At 44.7% G+C, this 19,424-nt stretch overlaps 1 long non-coding RNA gene across 1 annotated transcript; it reads right to left on the reverse strand.

Moving 5' to 3' along the window:
- Window positions 1-11,167: 11,167 nt before the first annotated feature.
- On the reverse strand, window positions 11,168-12,932 carry LOC128821389 (uncharacterized). Its single transcript, XR_008441090.1, has 2 exons — window positions 12,682-12,932; window positions 11,168-12,090 (listed from the first exon to the last, which is right to left on the reverse strand). It is a non-coding gene; the product is annotated as an uncharacterized LOC128821389 (long non-coding RNA).
- Window positions 12,933-19,424: the final 6,492 nt, after the last annotated feature.

Consider the following 19,424-nt stretch of genomic DNA (forward strand, 5'->3'; position numbering starts at 1 on the left):
AAGTATTTGCTTAGACGGGGCGGATAAGCGGGGGGATGAATGTGTGAATGAGAGGCGGGCTGGTTATCCCAGACCTGCCAAGTGATTGCGATAGTGTCCTATGCTGTGTTTCTGTCTTTTTGCGAGAAAAGCGGCCAGTAAAGAGAAAAAGCGAGTGATAAAAAATAGTGAGAATCCCCCCCGGGGAAACTAGGACTGAGTCTCAGGGAAGTGGAACCCCTTAGAGAGAAGAAGCCAAGGGTTTACCTGGCATAATCCAGTGGGGAAAAAAATTAAAAGAAAAAAAAAGAAGAAATAGTGTGGATGGAGCCCCTAAAAATTCTGCTGGATTGAGGAATAAGAGTGCCCGAGAGCATCCAAGAGTCAAACCTGCTGAGTTGAGGGATAACCATTCCAAGAGCATCCAGGGTTGAGAAAAATTCTGCCAGATTGAAGATATGCCCAAGAGCATACAGAATTAGACAACACAGCTGGATTGAGGGATAAAAATGCCCAAGAGCATCCGGGGTTGGACAACACAGCTGGATTGAGGGATAAAAAAGCCCAAGAGCATCTGGGGTTGGACAACACAGCTGGATTGAGGGATAAAAAAGCGTAAGAGCATCTGGGGTTGGACAACGCAGCTGGATTGAGGGATAAAAAAGCCCAAGAGCATCTGGGGTTGGACAACACAGCTGGATTGAGGGATATCCAAGAGCACTGGGACTGGCCAGTAACACCTAAAGGTGTAATAGATGAACTGAAAGTAAAAGGTACCTTGTTGTCTTGTTGTGTATGAGGGTGGGTCCCACACAAACAAACAGTTGTTTCCCCTGCGGGTGGGGGCTGAAGCATAACCCGAAAAACAAGCCTTGTTCCCCCGGGCAGGGCATATGGAGGAAGCTGTGACTACAAAGTGCGAGTCTAAGCCTAGCCTAAGGGAGTTGTCTAAGCTCCTGTTAGAATTAATGGAAGGAGAAGGGTTCCTCCCAAGGATGATTTATCGAGCCTATTTTAGACACCTAATTTAAGACAGGATGATTTACCCTTTGGCAGTATTTATCTCTCTCCTTTAACTACAGTGGGATCATGGATGGACTAAATATCTGGATTTTCAGATGAGGTAAAATGAATATGAGCAAAAACCTCTGTTAGGTGTTATTCCAGGGACAGAAATTACCAACCAAAATGAATGAGCTGAGTGAACAGCCTGGGGCACAACTTTGTGTATCTGGAAACAATGCAGCTAAAATAAAAAAAAAACAAAAACTTTTGGCTCCATTCCTCAACCTTAACAGAAATCAAAAACCTCCCAGCATATAAATCAGTGCTAAAGGAAGTCAGTGGGATGCCATGCTCAGGAAACAAGTGAAGATAAATTAACTCTTCTTAGATAAAATTGTCTATAGACTGTGAGTCTACTGAAGTTGTGTGGTAGGCTGGTGTACTGGTACTACAGCTGGGGTAGTTATTTTTCTTCCCAAGGGCTGGTATGAGGCTGTTTTGGATTTGCGCTGAACACAGAGTTGATAATATGGAGATGTTTCTGTTATTGCTGAGCAGGGCTTACACAGAGCCAAGGCCTTTGCTGCTCCTTGTATGGGGGGGGGGGGGTGGGTGTGGGTGTGTGGGAAGCTGGGAGGAGAAACAGCTGGGACAGGTGACCCCAAGTGACCAAAGGGATATTCCAGACCATATGACATCATGCTCAGTATATAAAGTGGAGGGAAGAAGGAGGAAGGAGGAAGGAGGAAGGAGGAAGGAGGGGACATTTGGAGTGATGACATTTGTCTTCCGAAGTAACCGTTACCCGTGAAGGGGCCCTGCTCTCCTGGAGATGGCTGAACACATGCCTGTCCATGGGAAGCAGTGAATTAATTCCTTGTTTTGCTTTGCTTGTGTGTGTGGTATTTCCTTTCTGTTATAAATACATATTATGTTGTTGGCTTTTCACAAATATTAGGATGAATGTTATATGTAAAATGTTAAAATAATTTTGCTTTCATTTCTGCTATTAAAAAAAACTTAGACATAGTAGTAGTGTGATAAGTTAGAAAAGACTCTTTGTTCATCAAGACAAAAAGGGGAAGCCTTGTGCAGATAACAGAAAACCAAAGGGGAAGCCTTGTGTAAACAACAGGAAGCCAAAAGGGAAACCTTGTGTAGATAACAGGACTTGAGCTTAGGCGCATATAACATATAACCTTAAATGGAAAAGACCATTACAGGGCCGTGGACTTTCACAGAGGAAGAAGAGAGGAGCCTTCCTCAAACGACCACCAGTGAGTAAAAGAAGACCCCCTAGCAACAGAGGGAACAAGCGCAGAGTACACCCAGAGATACCGCGAACACGGAAGGAAGAGAGTATAAAAAGACTGTGGGAAGGGGGAAACGGCGTGAGCCGTTTGCGGAGCGGGGACTCCCCGGCTCCACCCAGCGCTGTTTGCTTGCCATCGCTTGCTGTAGTCAATAAATTTCTGATTGACTCTCGAAAGACTGAACAAATAATTTGCCTCAATTTATAACAATCTGGTGCCGTGACTCGGATAAAGGCTATCCGTTGGAAGCTCCTCACGGGGAGGTGCCCTCGCTGCCTTGGCAGCGAGCCCCGCTCAGGAGTCTTCCCTCTGGGACCCTTACCGACGAACCCAAATTCGGTGGCAAGCAAAGAATAGCCGGCAACCCCTTAATCTTTGTGCACGAAGTCCCGGGCGAAGACACAGGACTGTGTAAGTACCTTTCAGTGGTCCTTCAGGGCTACTGAGGTTGCTCCGTTCAGAGGGAACGGGGCCCGCTCGGTCGGGGTTGGGATCCCGGAGTGTATTGAGTGAGACGTCTCTGTGAGATGACGTGAGTGTGGACCTCATAGTAGTGCATTTCCCACACCTGGCGACGGGCTGGGCCACGAATTGAGGGAAGCGTAGAGGTGTGTGTGAGAAGGCACTCCGGAAGATGGAACAGAGGAAAAGCAAGCCCTCTGGTCCCATGGGTAGGGGAAACCCTGTAAAGCTTCCCCAAATTCCTCCAGATAGTCCATAAGGACTAATGATTAAAAATTGGGATGCCTTCCCCTCCAGGAAAGGACAAGGTGAAAATGGTGCACTACTGCATAGAGGTTTGGGGAGGGAAACAAATAAGAGAGGACCATTTGTACTGGCCAGTGTTTGGCTCATTTGAGGATTAGATATGTCAGGCTTTAAATATTTATGTGAGTTCTAAAGAGCCCTTGAATGCAGAGGAAAGTGAGTACGCCTCCCTCTAGACAGTGGGGGAAACTCGCACTAAGTTGTTTGTACTGAGTACTAGGGAGAAGAAGAAAAGATTGAAAGAGGATACAGACCTACCCGATTCCACCCCTCCACTCTACATACCTCCTCCCCCTCCACCCCTACCTCCACATTCACCACAACATCCTGAACCCTCTGCCCCGGTACAAGACGACTCGGTACAAGATGAGTCGGAGGGGGATGAGGTGAGAATGAGGTGAATGTTGAGCTCCAGGGGAATAACCAGCGGGTAACTAGAAGCCAGACTAGGAAAAGGCGGGAAGACCTCCCCAGCTGATAGCGCGGCTCGGGGAGGGAGAAATCGCGATTTCAGTGTGTTGTGTGTTGTGTCCCGATTGCAGTGTGGTGTGCCCCAGTTTCAGTGTGGAGTGTCTGTTACATCCGGACGTGCGTGCGTGTGTGTGTGTGTGTGTGTGAAGCGCGGTGCGGCGTTACTAAGATACAGAGACGCAGCGCGGCGGTGCCGGAAAGCGCATGCGCGGGGCAGTCAGCCACACTACCTGATAGAGCGGGTAGTGCGCATGTGCGGCACGGGCTGTCCCTGGCGAGCGGGGGCAGCATGGCGCGGGGTTTAAGTCGGGGCTTGCGAAAGTACTTTAGGCGCAGCCCAGCTGATAGCGCAGCGAGCGCGCGGGCACAAGCCGCGGTTTGAGAAGCTGCTTTGAACGCCGCTAGCTGATAGTGCAGCTAATGGGAGCGTGGTCTAAGTTGGTAGTTACAAGCACCGCTTAAAAGCATCGTTGGTTGGTAAAGGGCTTGCAAAAGTAGCGAGCGAACCCGGCTGGGCTAAGAGTTAAGTGTTTGTTGTGCGATAGCACTGCCCTTTAGTGTTAAAAGCTGTCACTGGGAGATCCTTTGCATTACGGGGTTTGCTGTTTAGTTCTTGTTACAAGTGAGAGGCGATCTGCCCACAGTGGCTGCAGAACTCCAAGCCCGGGCCGAGGGAGCCCGGCCTCCCAGACAGGCTCTCCACAGGTGGTTTCAGCTTGAACCAAGTCAGTCTCTCTTCATCCATCAGGGGACTGGGTAGTCATAGAGCGGGAATACAGAGGGAGAGACAGAATATTCTTAACTAGGATATACCAAAGTTCAACAAGTTGCTATCTGGCCTTTGACTGGGAACAACCGCCAGTTGAACGGGCGCTTAAGAACCCCTTGAGGTGGGGTCTGGAAGGGGTAATCCCCTGCTTCGTGTATGGATTGACAACCTTTTGCTAGAAACCAGACTGGCACACAGCTTGGGTTCTCCTCCGATGCTTGAAGTGTCAGAAGAGGTGGTATTGTGTTTCATACAGACAGAGATCCACATGCCGTGCATGTACCCCTGAAGTACCGAGATACTATAACCCAGGGGTTGAACAAGCAAGGTGTGAAACGGTGAATTTAATCTTTGGGAAAAGCCACCTAGTCCCTGAAACCTGAGTCGTGCTTGAAAAACATTGAGAAAGGATCAAGGAGTGGCACAGCCTTAGCATTAAAAGGAAGAACTAAGGCAAATTTTTTTTTCTCCTTTTCTTTCCTTCCCAGTAATTTAGATTAAACCCTTAAGAGTTCGTAAATTTATGTGGGCCAGGGCAAACAACAAATTAACAACAACTGATGGTTAATTAATTAATTAATACCGTAATATTTCAATATTAGAAAGACTACTGATTATTAATTTGGCTGTTAATATTTTAATTTGGTTATTTGAATAACTAGAAATTTTATTAATATTTTAATTTAAATATTTTTTTATTTTAAAAAAAATGGTGTTTTAGCACACTAGAAAGAAATAGTAAACAAAGGGGGGGATGAATGTGTGTGAATGAGAGACATGCTGATTACCCCAGACCTGCTAAGCGAGAGCGGTAGTCTCCCATGCTGCGTTTCCATCTTTTTTGCGAGAAAAGCGGCCAGTAAAGAGACGAAGCGAGTGATAAAAAGAGTGAGAGAACCCCCCTCTGGGGAAACCGGGACTGAGTCTTAGGGAAAGAGTGGGACCCCTAAGTAGGGGAGGAAAATAAAAGGTAATTAATTAGGAAAAAAAAAAAAATAAAAGGTAAAATGTGTAGAAGGGGTCCCTAAAAATTCTGCTGGATTGAGGGATTAACATTCCAAGAGCATCCAGGGTTGATTCAAACCTGCTGGATTGAGGGATTAACATTCCAAGAGCACCCAGAATTAAGTTTTGCTGGGTTGAGATATTAATATTCGAAAGCACCAAGAATTGAATAAAAATTTTGCCGGTTTGAAGATAAATCTGAGAGGATCTGGAGTTGGGAACAACACAGCCGGATGGGGGGTTATCCAAGAACACTGGGACTAGCGAGGGACACCTAAAAGTGTAATAGGTGTGTTGAAAAATAAAAGGTACCTTGTTGTTGTGATTGTTTTGTTGTGAGTGAGAGTAAGTGAAAAATAAAGTTAAGTGAATGTGGACGAATAAAAGTATATGTATGCATCCTGCCCTGTTAGGCAGCCTCACTGTACTCCCCTAGTGTGACGCACAGACGCAGGTTACGATCCAATAGACAAAAGGACTACAGCTGACCATTGGAGAGTAACAAGCCAACCCGGAAACCCAAAGGTCACCTTGAAGAAAAACTAACGGACTCAGTGTGGGTAATCCAGATAGACCAAGAAGGAGAATAGAAAGGATACACTTACCCCTTGGCTGATGATTATAGAATAGTGTGTAAAGAAATACATTGTGATTGTTATCCTTTTGTGTGCCTTGTATGTAAAACTTGCCAAGAACGGTGGTGGGTCCATTGTTGCAAAGGAAAGCCACCTACTGGGATTTGCTCCAGCTGCTACAAGCTAGAGCGAGGATTAACAAGAATCATATTAGAGTTAGGGGAATTGGAGAATACATGGGTAAGGTTCAAATCAGAAGAGTGCTGGGAGGTTTACAGAAAAGGGGTTAACCCTGAGAATTTTTGTTTCCACCTGAAAGAACCTGCCTCCTTTGTTGCCCATAGTGTAAACCAGTGTTGTCGGAAAGAGCTGAATGAAATCCCGTGTGACTCATCCCCGGTCAAGGATAAGAACTGGGAGCAGTATAAGGCTAGAAGGGGAAAAGGGAATGGATGCGCTGGAGAGTACCGCTGCTGCCGAGAAGATAGTAATCCCCGCGGCTCGAAGCACCCGAGTCAGCGGGCGAAGCAGAGGGGAAAGAACCAGGCTCTTCCCAATCCCAAGTGGAATAATGCAGAAATACTCCAAATATTACTGACTGGGTATTGATAATCTCCCCAAAGGTACCGACTCAACCACCCCAGGTAGACAAAAAGGGCAACAAGCTAAAAGGGGAATGGTAGGAAATTATGAGTTAAGTGCAAAACCAGGACTCCATCCTCCTTGGCAAGTTATCCTTATTGTAATTCTGATTATGTTATTGCCAGGGGGAGATTCTCAATTTTCACATCAACCCTTTAAGTAGATATTAACCTGAGTAGATAAGAAGGAAATTCAAACTCAGATATTGTCCAGATCTCCTAGTTTTACATTGTCATTATGCACATTAGCCCCCATCGATGAGTCCAGCATCAAATCCAGGAAAAGGATATTGCAATTACCCCGGGGAATACTTCTGTGAGTATTGGGGCTGTGAAACAATAGCATCAGATTGGTCAGTAGAAGGAGATCAATGGCTTACTGTTTCTTGGGGACCCCATGGCTGTAAAGCTCCACAGAAGGACTGGTCGGGCGGCATAGTCAAGCAGGGGAATTGCCAATTTGTGTATCTGAATGTAACTAAACCATTAGATCCAAGATGGACAGTGGGACAGACATGGGGTTTTCGGTACGTGGAACCCAGTAAGGACAGAGGTAACATGTTTACCATAAAGAAGGAGCCTATCCCACCAGATACCCGGCCAGTAGGCCCTAACCCGGTAATAGCCAAAGATGGAGAGCCAGGTTATGTTGAAATAATCAGTAATCAAAGTAACTCAGGAATGAAAAATTCAACTATTGATAACGAGACAATAATACCCACTAGTGAGGATTCTCGATTTAACACCCTTTAGAAACTAGTAGAGGGAGCGTACCTAACCCCCAGGTTACAGAGCATTGTTGGCTTTGTTTTGATGTTAAACCCCCATTTTATGAAACTGTTAGAATATCAGAAAAAACAAGACGTGCAAATGGCAGTAACCCCCTTCATGTAATTAGAAAGATTCGCAAGAGCTAAGAATCACATTAGCCTTAGTAACAGGGAAGGGGAGATGCATTAGCTGAGTGCCCCAGCACATAGAGTTCCTGTGCAAAACAATGACTACAGCAAAACGAGAGGATAAGCCAACCAAGTGGTTACTCCCTGCTAAAAACACAAAGTAGATCTGTGCAAAAAGAAGATTCACACCCTGCATCTCCCTAGAAATCTCAATGAGACCTCAAATTACTGCATACAAGTAGTTATAATCCCAAAAATTATATATCACCCTCAGGAATGCTCATAGGGGGGAGTGGGTGTAAGCACGGGAGTGGCCTCCTTAGTAAAACAAACGAAAGAATTTCACTCTCTAAGGGTAGCAGTGGACAAAGCAAATAGAGCAATCAATATCAGCCTTAGAGAAATCAGTGAGATCCCTATCTGAAATAGTTTTGCAAAATAGGAGAGATTAGACGTCCTGTTCCTAGAGCAAAGAGGACTATGTGCAGCGCTCAGAGAGGAGTGTTGTATCTATGCAGATCACACAGGGGTAGTCAGGGAAACCTAGTTCAACAGTTCCCCGTGGCTGACTACCCTATTGCCCACAATTGCAGGGCCCCTAATTTTGCTGATTTTGGGACTAACCTTTAGCCTGTGTATTTTTAATAAGATCATAAACATAGTAAAGAGGAGATTAGAAACCACTCACCTCATGTCGATAAAGGCCAAATATGAACCCACACCGGAAGATCCTGAGACTAATGAAACCTTAGCCCTTCGCTTACAAGAACTAAAAAGGTTTGATGAACAAAATAAAGAAAAAGAAAAGGGGGGATTGTGATAAGTTAGAAAAGACTCTTTGTTCATCAAGACAAAAAGGGGAAGCCTTGTGTAGATAACAGAAAACCAAAGGGGAAGCGTTGTGTAAATAACAGGAATCCAAAAGGGAAACCTTGTGTAGATAACAGGACTTGAGCTTAGGCGCATATAACATATAACCTTATATGGAAAAGACCATTACAGGGCCGTGGACTTTCACAGAGGAAGAAGAGAGGAGCCTTCCTCAAACGACCACCAGAGAGTAAAAGAAGACCCCCTAGCAACAGAGGGAACAAGCGCAGAGTACACCCAGAGATACCGCGGACACGGAAGGAAGAGAGTATAAAAAGACTGTGGGAAGGGGGAAACGGCGTGAGCCGTTTGCGGAGCAGGGACTCCCTGGCTCCACCCAGCGCTGTTTGCTTGCCATCGCTTGCTGTAATAAATAAATTTCTGATTGACTCTCGAAAGACTGAACAAATTATTCGCCTCAATTTATAAGAGTAGGGTGTGGCAGCAACTCTCTGGCCACAGAGAGCAGGCACAGACTTTCCCAGGCATTTTCCCGGGGAAGGCAGTGAGAAGATCAGAGAAAAGAATGAGAGACAAATCTTATCTCCACTTGTTGCACCTGCTGTTGTGCACATGTGGAACGTGTCACGGAAATTTGTTTACCAAAGGGTGATTTCTTAATTGGACACTGGATGGTGTTTGGATTGATTGACCAATTAGGTCAAACCTGTATTGGACTGGCTGTAAAGGTTACTGAGTTTCTTAATAAGTATAGTATAATATAGTATAAGATGAGATAATAAAGGAATTGATCAGCCTTCTGCAATCATGGAGTCAATGCTAATTATTACCCGGCTGGGGGCCTGCGGCAACAGTAGAGGTAGCTGATATAGTTATGAGTGAACTGTCTATTTGGTTGGGATAACATCCAGTGAACATATAATGAGGACCCTGCTATTGATATGCCAACTATCAGCATCTGCCATCTGAATAAAGTATGGACCAAGGCCCAAACTGGAAGTGATAAAGAGAAGGAGCCAAAACCACAGCCAAGAAACACGCATGCTCTAAGAAGGTGGACCCAAGGAGGGGCCATGTAAAATAATTCCTGGAATATGTAAACTAGCTTATGGCTATGCATAAGAATCTATGAATATGCAACAGGCTGATGTAATGGAAAAGGTATTTAAGGGGTATCCCTGAGGGTGAAGGTGTGCTCTTGGCTGAGTGCCAAGACACACCCAGCTGTAATCTTTGCTTTACTGTCTTTGTCTACTATTGTCCTTTATTAAACTGTTTAAATTTTCACAGGAGAGTGAACGTGTTTTTCACAATTTGGGTGGCTCGCCCGGGATGTAACACCTCGCTTTCGAGACCCCAGGGGACACAGAGACACAGAGCGGGGGGGGCACACCCCACCCGAGTTTGGTGGCCTCCCTCACTTCTTCTAGCGTGGATCACAACTCCTGTTGTGAGTGGGCGTGAGACAGACAAAATAAAGAAATAAAAGTGAATGTGAATGGAGGAACATATATGTAATGTATGTTGCTGATTTTGGGTTTATTTTCTGGAAGGAGGCGATTTAAATTGTGTTGTAGAGAGAAGGAATTTTTGGTGTTATGGGGAGTGGGTGGTTTTCTGTGTTGTGGGGAGGGGGTGAAATTCCAGTGGTTGGGAAGTGTTATGAACAGTTTCCACGTGTTCCCCAGAGACGCGGGCAGGGCCTTCCTAGTTCCCGTGGCAACACTAACAGAAACTACTAACTCTAGCTAAGTACCCATATTGAAATGCTAATTAGCTAATTGCTCTGTTTGTTTTCTCTAAACTACCTGGGGACAACCGGCCTCCCACCCCTCCACGCTGCCACTCTGAGACTAACATGCAAATAAAAACCCCTTAGGATCATGGGAGTATTTTTAGGAGGAAAAAAAGAATATAAATCAAAAACTGAACACAGTAGAGGAGTCTAGGCAAATGCCCTAGCTGAGGAAGAGGGAAACACATCCCCTGATTGACTTTTAACTGTCGCCATCACCTAAGAAGGAACAGACTATATTAGGCTCTGAGAAGCAGGGCGATAGAGAGACAGAGAGCCCTGGTGCTGCCACCACGGAAGGAGCGGGGACAGCTGTTGTTCTGGACTTCAGCAACAGACTCTGCACGCCACGCCTCCTCATCCTCGGGCCACCGGTGTGCCACAAGGAAAGGAGAAAGGACAGCTGCTGCTCGGGACTCCAGTGACAGACTCTGCACGCCTCCTTCCTTTCGGCTACCTGGGAAAAGCTACGACCGCGGGGGTGAGCTCTGCGTCGAGCCCCCTGCCCAGCTGATCTTTTTAATAAAGAGTTGAACATTAATAAAGGCATTAGCCCTGTTCATTTCACTCTGGATTCCAGTGACAGTCTCTGCACACCTTCTTCCTTTCGGCTGCCTGGGAAAGCTACGGCCACGGGGGCGAGCTCTGCGTCGAGCCCCTTGCCCAGCTGATCTTTTTAATAAAGAGTTGAACATTAATAAAGGCATTAGCCCTGTTCATTTCACTCTGGATTCCAGTGACAGTCTCTGCACACCTTCTTCCTTTCGGCTGCCTGGGAAAGCTACGGCCACGGGGGCGAGCTCTGCGTCGAGCCCCTTGCCCAGCTGATCTTTTTAATAAACAGCTAAACATTAATAAAGGCATTAGCCCCGTTCATTTCAGGAAGTAGGAAACAGGGGCCAGGGACAAATAGATAAAATCCTGGAAAAAAAATGGGACAAAGACCTAGTAAGTCGGGCTCAGGGAAAGGAGGGAATAAAAGGATGCCAGCAGATATACCCCACGATAGTCCCCTGGGAATGATTTTAGCTAACTGGGATATTGATCCTTGTACAAGAAAAAAGGATAAAGTAAAAATGATTCAGTATTGTATAACAGAATGGACAAAAAAGGATATAAGACCCAACCATGTTTATTGGCCTAGATATGGTTCTTTTGAGCGTTGGATTTGCCAAGCCTTAAACACGTTTGTAAATTCTAAATGTTATAATTCATGCCTATAGAGTGATGTATAGATAGGAGTTCTTATATGATTAAATAGAGACAAAAAGCAAGCAAGCCAGGGCAAAGGGGGGAGGCTGTCTCATGTATGTCGAAACCATTGTAGACAAGGCTTCATTTACAAGTTAATGCAAGTGGCTAGCTCGGAGATGGGCGGTTTCTTGAGATAATCCAGGAACGCACAAGCGATGATCATCCCGCCAAGTACCCGAGATTCTCACTGAAATCTCCGGGAGATAGGGAGATACATCTCAGTGTCCGGTTCCTGTAACTCCATGATCGACGTACACTCTGGCGTAGAGAAAAGAGACTTTATGAATATTTGGGACTTTGAATGGAAAGAAAAGGCTGATCGCAGAAATCCCGGCCTCAAGCAAAATAAACTGTATAAAAACTGCTCACACAGAACGGGTGGTGTGAAGCATAGGAGAGACCCTTTGCTAGAGTGGTTGAACCTGCGTCTCACCCAGCACCGATCCCGGGCTCGGCACTGTCCTCTTTTGTGGCTGGCTCAGATAGAATTAGATCTTTATAATATTTTTTTTTTTCTTTTTAATTCGGCTGAGTCAATTTTTATCTATAACATAAAGAACCATTTAATCCGGAAGAGGGAGAATATGCTGCATGCTGGACAGGAGACATGGAACCCCTGGGTGACGCTGTGCCACTCCTTGTGTCCACTCGGGGACTCCCAGCTTGGTCCAGCACAGCGGACGGCGGGCGACACTCTCCCGTGCCTAGGGAGGTCGGGAGGGTGGCTAAGGCTTTTGGCCTTGCGGGGTGAGACGGTTGCGACGTTGGTGGAAGTAAGGAGTAGACTACAGTCAGGGGTAAAGTCCAGGTTTATTAAGGAGGGCTCCGAAGAGATCCGCAACCCAGGGGAACCAGCCGACCGAAGCCCTGGACTGGGCTGTGCAGCACAATATAAATGGGGGTGGAAACATGGGGGGGAGATCACCCACCCACCAATGGGAATGTTCGGGGGAGTGGAAGGTGGGGAGACAGACACATGGGGGATTCAATAGGGGAGGTGGGAAGGAGGGACCCCTGGCCCCCGTCTAATCACTCGACGCCCTTTGTGGAAGGTTCTGGATGAGTGGGATGGGGAGTCGAGTGATGGACAAGGCACCAGGGAGGGGACAGGGGAATGATCCAGCAACCTGGGGGGAGATTGACATCAGGGAAGGAGGAGGGGATTGACATACAAGGAAAGGGGTAGTTCAGGGTAAAACCATGGGGGAAATGGGGGGTAAAGGGATGAACCATAACAGAACTGGTACAAAACATGAAACTTAAAAACACAATACAACACCTGGGGATAAAAGTTTTTAAAACAGCAGAAACCCCAAAAACAAAGCAAGAAGAAAAAAGGAAGAAAAGAGCTGGGATCCCCTGGAAATGTTGCTTACCCCGCTCCCGCTAGTTCCCCCAGCTCAGGATTTTCCGTCCGCCCCAGCTGCGCCAGGGTTCCTGCCTGCGCCGGCTCCTGCCGCCTCGCTTGTGGCAGCCCCGTCCGCCCCAGCCCCGGCCACCTCGGCCACCCAGACTGCTCCGGTTCCTCCAGCCCCTCTGGCTGCGCCAGGACTCCCGTGTGCGCCGGTCGTGCCGCTTTTTCCAGCCCCCCCGGCCTCGCTAGCATTCCTGCCTGCGCCGGGCCCGGCCTCTTCGGCCGTCCCAACCCTTGCCGCTCCGTCCGCGCCGACACCAGCCGCGCTGAGCACTGATGCTCCGGCCGCCACGGATCTCACGCAAACTATCCGCGCCCCGGTTTGGTTTCCGCCGGAAGACTCCGCCCCTTTGGTGGTTCCGGCGACTGTCTCCGCCTCCGCCCCCCCCCCCCCTTCCGCCCCTTGGAGGACTCAGCCTCGGTGCTGACTCCCGCCCCCAATCCCCTTTCTCTGGCAGCCCCATCAATGCCCGCCCAGGCCGCCGTTTCCTTGGTAACGACGGCTCCTGCTGTTCAAGGGAACTTTCTCCTTAAAGGAGGGCCACCATACCAAAATACAAGAAGCTCAGTTAAAAAACAGCTTAATAATCTTTCCCCTGACAATTCCCTAAAACAAGGAGAAAAAGCTATAAAGAATGAAGAACAAAAGGGTTGGGATCAAGAGGTTAGTTTATTTCCGTTACAAGAAGTACCAATGGGTGGAGTCCAAGGGGGGACAGGAGTTGTAAACGTCTCCCTGACTTCTTCAGAAGTCAGAAATTTTAAAAAAGAGATTAAAGGATTATTGGAAGATCCCATAGGTACAGCTGAACAATTAGATCAATTCTTAGGTCCCAGTATTTTTACTTGGCAAGAAATGCAGTCAATAATGAAAATACTGTTTTCCCAAGAAGAGAGGCAGATGATTAGAGCCGCTGGAATGAGAATTTGGGAAAGGGAGAATCAACAAGGTCTACCAGGGGACCAGAAAATGCCAATAGCACGTCCTAACTGGAACCAAAATGAAGAGGCTGGGCGAGGACATATGAATGATTATCGTAATCTGATAATCAGAGGAATAAAAGAGGCAGCACCCTGAGGGCAAAATGTTAAAAGGGCCTTTGAGGGACAACAGGGAAAAGAAGAGACCCCAACTGAATGGTTAGAGAGGCTCCGAAAGAATATGAAACAATACTCCGCAATAGACCCTGAAGCCATAGCAGGGCAAGATCTATTGTGAGTTAATTTTGTCACTCATGCCTGGCTGGATATTAGAAAAAAGCTGGAAAAGATGGAGGACTGGCATAATAAACCCTTAAATGATCTATTAAAAGAAGTTCAAAGGGTTTATATACGGAGAGATGAAGAAAAAGCCAAAGTGGATGCAAAGATTATGATAGCCACAATGCGACAAAGCAATTTCCAGAGGAATCTAAATCCCCCAAGTACCACCCCCAAATGTTCAGGTTTTAGAGACAGGGAAAAGGGGAGAAATAGAATCTTGGCACAATCAAAATTCTAGGAGCAATCTAAAACTGCCTGTCATTATTGTAGGGAAGAAGGGCACTATAAGAGGGAATGCCCTCACCTAAAAAAGGATCTGAAAATTTTCCAAGAGATACACCCAGAAGAGGAATACGGAGGTCATGGGCTCTATTTTCTGGGGGACAAGTACCATCTAGAGCCTTTGATAACTTTAAAAGTAGGCCCCCAATAGGAGGAATTAGAATTTATATTTGATACTGTGGCAGAGAGAACTTGTGTGGTAAATATCCCTAAAGGATGTGATGTCAGTAATGACACTGTGAAGGTAACAGGAGCAAAAGGAGAGGGGTTTAAAGTCCCTGTTATTAAAAATGTAGTAATTGAAGGGGAAATCAGAATAGGGATGGGAGATGTCTTATTAGTTCCTGGAGCAGGCAGCAACTTATTGGGGAGAGACTTACAGGTGCAACTAGGAATTGGGGTCATACCAGAAGAAGGAAATCGGGGTCATACCAGAAGAAGGAAAGATGACAGTTAAAGTGTTAAAGCTGGGCCAAGAAGATGAGGAAAAGATAAATAAAGAAGTTTGGCATGGGGAAGAAAATGGGGGGGGGGGGCTGAATATTGACCCCATAAGGGTCACGATTGAGAGAGAAGAATGTCCCATACATGTTCATCAGTACCCTATATCCTTATAAGGAAGAGAAGGCTTAAAGCCAGTAATAGAAGAATTGATAAAGGATGGGACATTGGAACCTTGTATGTCTCCTCATAATACCCCTATTCTCCCAGTAAAAAAATCTGATTGGAGTTATAGATTAGTACAAGACCTAAGGGAAGTTAACAAGAGAACTCGGACCTGTTACCCAGTAGTACTCAATCCCTATACTCTTTTAAGTAAAGTCTCACCCCAGCATAAGTGGTTTAGTGTGGTAGATCTTAAAGATGCTTTTTGGACTTGCCCATTATCAGGGGAAAGCCTAAATATTTTTGCCTTTGAGTGGGAGGATCCAAATACTGGGAGAAAACAGCAACTAAGATGGACAAAGTTACCACAGGGATTTACAGAATCTCCAAACCTATTTGGACAAGCTTTAGAATAAATATTACAAACTTTCTCCACTCCTCCTGGAATACAAATTACCCAATATGTGGATGATCTTTTACTATCAGGAGAAGCTGAAGTTGAAGTAAGGGAGGCTACTATAAAACTTTTGAATTTTCTTGGGGAAAAAGGATTAAGAGTATCAAAAGGGAAGCTACAATTTGTGGAACCAGATGTAAATTATCTCGGCCACTTAATAAGCAAAGGTAGCCGAAAGCTGAATCCTGAGAGGATTGCGGGGATTTTATCTCTTCCCCCTCCATCTACAAAGAAGGAAGTTAGAAGGAAGTTAGAAGGCTGCTCAGATTATTGGGATATTGTAGATTATGGATAGAAGGGTACACACAGGCAGTAAAATTTTTATATGAAAAATTGACAGAGGGAAATTATATAAATTGGACTAGGGAAGATGACAATAAATTAGAAGAACTGAAGTTGAAACTAGCCTTGGTACCAGCTTTGAGCTTACCTTCATTAGAAAAGCCCTTTCATCCGTATGTGAATGTGGAAGGTGGAGTAGCTCATGGAGTTTTAGTCCAGGAGTGGGGGGGAATAAAAAGACCAATAGCATATTTATCAAAATTGTTGGATCCAGTGAGCCATGGCTGGCCAGTTTATATTCAGGCTATAGCAGCTACTGCTATTTTGGTGGAGGAAAGCCGTAAACTTACTTTTGGAAGTAAACAAATTGTGTATACACCTCATGCAGTCTGAAATGAGTTAAATCAAAAAGCTGAAAAATGGTTAACAGATTCTAGGATATTAAAATATGAAGCTATTTTGATAAACAGTGATGACTTAACAGTAGAAGTAAACAAAAGTTTGAATCCAGCACAATTTTTATATGGGGAACCAAAAAGTAATTTAACACATAATTGTTTAGAAATTATACAAAACCAAACTAAAGTTTGAGAAGATCTAGCAGACCAAGCCCTCCCAGAAGGGGAAACAATATATGCTGATGGTTCATCCAGATGCATACAAGAAAAAAGAATGTCAGGATATGCATTGGTTGATGGGCAAAAGATGCAGACCATTGAAAAAGGAAAATTACCTTCAAATGGGTCGGCTCAGTCTCGTGAATTATATGCTCTAAAAAGAGCATTGGAATATTTAGCACATAAGAAAGGAACCATATATACTGATTCAAAGTATGCTTTTGGGGTAGTACACACATTTGGAAAAATTTGGGAAGAAAGGGGGTTACTAAACTCAAAAGGAAAGGGACTGATACATAAGGGACTCATTTTGGAGGTTTTAAGAGGCATTAAAATTGCCTGAAGAAATAGCTGAAGTACATGTTAAAGGACACCAAAGGGGAATTACTTTAGAAATAAGAGAAAATAATTTGGCAGATCAAGAGGCTAGAGATGCAGCAGAAAATGGGACCAAATGGTTATGTTAATTTTGACCCCAGATAAGGAAGAATTGCAAGTTCCAAAGTTTAGTGAGGCAGAAGAGAGTGAACTAAGTAGGATAGGGGGAGGGAAAGATCAGTTAGGGAAATGGAAACTCCCTGATGGAAGGCAATTACTTAATAAGCCACTTACTAGGAAAATATTAGAAGACATGCATCAAAAAACTCATTGGGGTACTCAAGCTCTGTGTGATCACTTTCTAAGGAATTATGGGTGTATTGGGATTTTTGGATTGGCAAAACAAGTAACTGAAAGGTGTATAATTTGTCAAAAGGTAAATAAAAAGGTAATGAGGAAAACAATATTTGGAGGCCGTGAGTTAGCTCTTCGATCATTTCAAAGTATCCAAGTGGACTTTACTGAACTTCCCCAAGTACAGAGATGGACATTTTTATTAGTAATAATAGACCAAATAACTCATTGAGTGGAAGCTATTCCTGCTGTCAGAGCCACAGCCAATGTAGTATGTAAAACCCTTTTGGAACAAATTATTCCCAGATATGGAATGGTTAATATGATAGACTCAGAGGAACACATTTTACGTCAAGTCTTACAGTAAATAACTCAAGCTTTGGGAATAAAATGGGAATTACATACCCCATGGCATCCACAGAGTTCAGACCGGGTAGAGAGGATGAACCAGACTTTAAAGAGAATTTTAACAAAATTAATGATTGAAACCCAAATGTCATGGGTAAAAGGCCTACCTTTGGCTCTATTGAGGGTCCGAACACAACCCAGGTCAGACCTGGGAGTGTCGCCCCATGAGATGATGTTTGGATTACCCTTTCTGACCATCCAACACGAAACTGCTACTTATGAACTAGGGGAAATAAAAAATATGTCATCACAATTGCAAGAGCGCTTGAAAATTTGCGGATGAAAGAGATAATCCCTCAAACCACACCTTTAGACTTTAAAATTCATAATATCCATCCAGGGGAATGGGTACTAGTGAAAATGTGGAAAGAACAATCTTTAACTCCACAATAGGAAGGTCCTTTTCAGGTACTACTGACCACTGAGGCAGCGATCCAGACCAGGGAACGAGGGTGGATCCACGCCAGCAGAATCAAAGGACCTGTGGAAGAACCTAAGTAGTGGACAATAACATCTAAACCGGGTGATACCAAATTGACTCTCAAGCAGGGACTGGGTGGTAATGAACTGAGAGGACCTAAATGATCCAAGGAATGTATGAAGAATTACACCTAATTGGGAAATAAGGCTGAGCTTATATCAGTGGTTTCAAGTGCTGCCTGGATAAGTCCTGAGACACCTCTGATACCCTCCTTGGGGAGGAATACTTCCACTTCAAACAGGAGGATCAGGACTGTTTTGGACAGAGTTCTCATACTCTGACCTTAGCCTGTGACTTATACAAAGAAGAGGAGGAATTACAACTTCCATCAGTGCCATATCATATACCCTATTTGATTCATCCAAGTACCAGACATGGGTTAAATGTAAATGTTTAAATTGTGGAAAAAATTGGTGTTGTAGTTCACACAATCGACACTCTCCTTGCAGGAAGTGTCGAGTGCCAAATCTATCCTCTATCCAGGTAGAACTCAAAACTGAAATAATAACTTTGTTTTGTGGATAGGAATTATTAGTGCCTGTTGAATGGGAAATACCTGAGGAACAGTGGGAAACGACAGTTAAGGAGTGTCAAAAACAATTTGCGTAGAAATTAGCAAAAAGGAAGTAACAAGGAAAAAGAGGGCAAGACTGGATTGGCCGCTGTACTCGCCACCGAGAAGATCACATACACCTTAGCAGGTAGCAACCCCATAGGCATGGGACGTGGGGGGTATAAGCCATACCAGACCTCTATTATTCCTTTTTCTGTCACTCATTTTTTGTCTTTTCCCTTTTGGGATACCGGCAAAGTCATGTCACAGATGTTACCAAAAGCTGTATATGGAAAGACACCGAGATTCCTTTTTTATTACACACACCCATATCAACAGTCACTATTATAACCCATCCAAATTAGGCAATTGTATACAAAATAGGAAAAAGTACTGGATTGCTGAAAATTTAGGAACAAGTGGTAACAGGTTGGGAAGTAAATGTCCTAAAGGAGAGAGATGGGTTTGTTTCACTTTTACTACTGGGAGTAAGGTCCAAGATTTGGTTAAAGAACAACTGGTAAGCAGAAAGGCAAAACCAGTACAGCAATTAAAATCTGTGCCAATTTCACTTCAATATTTATATATAAAACTTGAACAGTAATTAGAAAAGGAAATAGATACCTCAAGATTGGGGAAAAATCTGTTTGTGGAATTAGGGGAAAGAATAAGTAAGGAACTTAACAGAACCTACTGTTTGGTTTGTGGAGGAGCTTTGATATCAGAAGAATGGCCATGGAAAGGCAGTAGCTTAGGCTCGGTTGAACTCCTTAAATGGAACTAGGCAAATACAAGGGGGGAAAACCAACTAGAAGGGTGTATTTTAAGCTCAACAGTGATAGGAGAGGAATGTCTCTGTCGCACTGGGAAAAATTTTCATCATGAAGTAGGAAAAACTCCTTGTAAGAGATATAAAGTTAGCAATGGAACTTCTACATGGTGGATCCCAGAGGAACCAACTCAGTATTGGACTTGAGGAGAAATGAAAAGAGGAACTGTAAATATAATAACAAAATTGGACTTTTTCAGTGTAATGATACAGGCAAAAATCCTTATTCTGGGGTCCCAGAAATATCCAAATTTT

The sequence above is a fragment of the Vidua macroura genome, chromosome W (genome assembly GCF_024509145.1).
Source record: "Vidua macroura isolate BioBank_ID:100142 chromosome W, ASM2450914v1, whole genome shotgun sequence".
NCBI classification, from domain to species: domain Eukaryota; kingdom Metazoa; phylum Chordata; class Aves; order Passeriformes; family Viduidae; genus Vidua; species Vidua macroura.